Source organism: Chrysochloris asiatica, unplaced genomic scaffold (assembly GCF_000296735.1).
Source record: "Chrysochloris asiatica unplaced genomic scaffold, ChrAsi1.0 scaffold00078, whole genome shotgun sequence".
In the NCBI taxonomy this organism is placed as follows: Eukaryota; Metazoa; Chordata; class Mammalia; order Afrosoricida; family Chrysochloridae; genus Chrysochloris; species Chrysochloris asiatica.
This window is the reverse complement of record NW_006408596.1, coordinates 1,112,921-1,114,614: the sequence shown is the minus strand read 5'-3', so window position 1 is coordinate 1,114,614 and position 1,694 is coordinate 1,112,921. Positions and strand designations below refer to the sequence as shown.

General features: G+C 46.5%; 1 protein-coding gene across 1 annotated transcript in view; it reads left to right on the top strand.

Annotated features, from left to right (window-relative positions):
- Window positions 1-1,694, top strand: part of DNAH10 (dynein, axonemal, heavy chain 10) — a 210,003-nt gene that overhangs the window by 68,340 nt on the left and 139,969 nt on the right. The gene's annotated exons all lie outside the window — the stretch shown is intronic.

Genomic DNA, 1,694 nt, shown 5'->3' with positions numbered 1-1,694 from the left:
CTTGGGCATTCCTGAGCCTCGGCTGCTTGGCAGAGGGCTGGTCTAGGCCAGGGCAGTAGAGGGCTGGGGGTAATGGCTGCAGGGAGGTAGTGTCTGTATTTGATGATGTAAAAGATGCCTCTCTCAGTCTCTCTGTACCGTGGGTACCCCGAATTTCCTGATATCTGCGCCGATATCCCTCTCTATTTGTTTGGCTTTGTTAATTTATGCTCCTTTTCTCTGGAAATGCAGCCTTCTAAGTGGGGTTACTCTAGCCCTGCATTCCAAGGACTGCAGGGGGCAGAGGCACTCGCCGGCGCGGGTGCGGAAGCGGAGCCACGTGCAGGCAGGCAAAAGCTCAAAATGCCTGTAATTCCTCAGCAATTCTTTTAACAAAACAAGTTCAGAATGTTGAAATATAAGATCTTATGTTTGTTCAAAGGCTGTCTGTCTGCTAGACAGAGGTTTCGTATGTGTGATTCCACCCCTTTTCCCCGAAACTGCCCTACCTGAGCTGCCTGGTAAGGGAATCGCCGAAAGTCCTTGGCTGATTGGTTTTAAGTGGAAACTGTCTCTTTAAATTTTGAGGAGCTCTGTGCACATTTGTAGTAGAACCCTCTGAGGGTGGAACTGGGGTGCCCACTAGCTCAGGCACCCCTATAGTCACCCAAATGGAGGTGCACAGACAGCAAGAGACCAGTGAACAGATACAAAAAAAAAAAAGAATGTCCACGCCTTTATCTCTGCGGTTCTGTCAGGCGCTTGTGCAGCTCTCATCCTTCCCCCACTTGGTCTCACTCAACATGGCGGCTCCCGGAGCAGGTGAGCATCTTTAATTAGGAAGCAATGGGTTTCTTGCTTCTGCTACAAATTCCCCCAGCTGTAAGCCTTCCAGTCTTCTAAATATTCCTTTATATGTGGTTCAGAGTTCTGGGACCATCCCCTGAGCCTGCTTGGTCCTGTATCCCATGTTGTTGCTGACAGAACTCCTTACTGCACTTCCACCCAATCCACCATCTTGTTTGTTCTCTCTCCATTATCTTTTAAATTCCTCAAACTTTTTGAAGCCCTCCTCTTACCTTACTATGTGAAATAAAGATCTCTTGGTTTTCTGGACTCAGTTTTGCAAACTTCATTAAGGCAATCTTTTTTTTTTTTTTTTTTAAATCTGTTTTCTCTCTATTTCATTTCATTTTATTTCTTTTCAAACTTTGTTTTGTGAACTGAGTGAATGTTTAGAGACAGGACATTAGTTTTACATTCAGCAGGCACTTTGTTTCATCTCAGTGATTACAATCCCCTCCAGGCAACAACAGTTACCCACTTCCTCCCTGGGACTCCTGTTCCCATTCTACCCACCTTCTCATCTCTTCTCTGCTTTGTCCTTAGGAAAATGTTGCCTTTTTGATTTTGAACGATTGACCATTCCTTGGTGAGCATGCCTGGCTAGTGGTATTGCGCCCCCATGCCCACCGTGTTTCATTTATTTTTTATTGTTGTTTCTAACTTGCCTCCTAAAGCAGTCCTTGAACCAGGACTCCCCCCATAACACCTCCCTCTAAGAAGCCATGGTTTGCCTTAGTGTCTCCCTTCATCCATCCATTCCTTTAGAGGGGTAGTAGAGCCTGCTGGGTGCCCAGCACTGGCCTGGACCCTGGAGGGCAATGGACAGATCAGGTTCCATGGCTCCTCATGGAGCTTCCATACATATAATT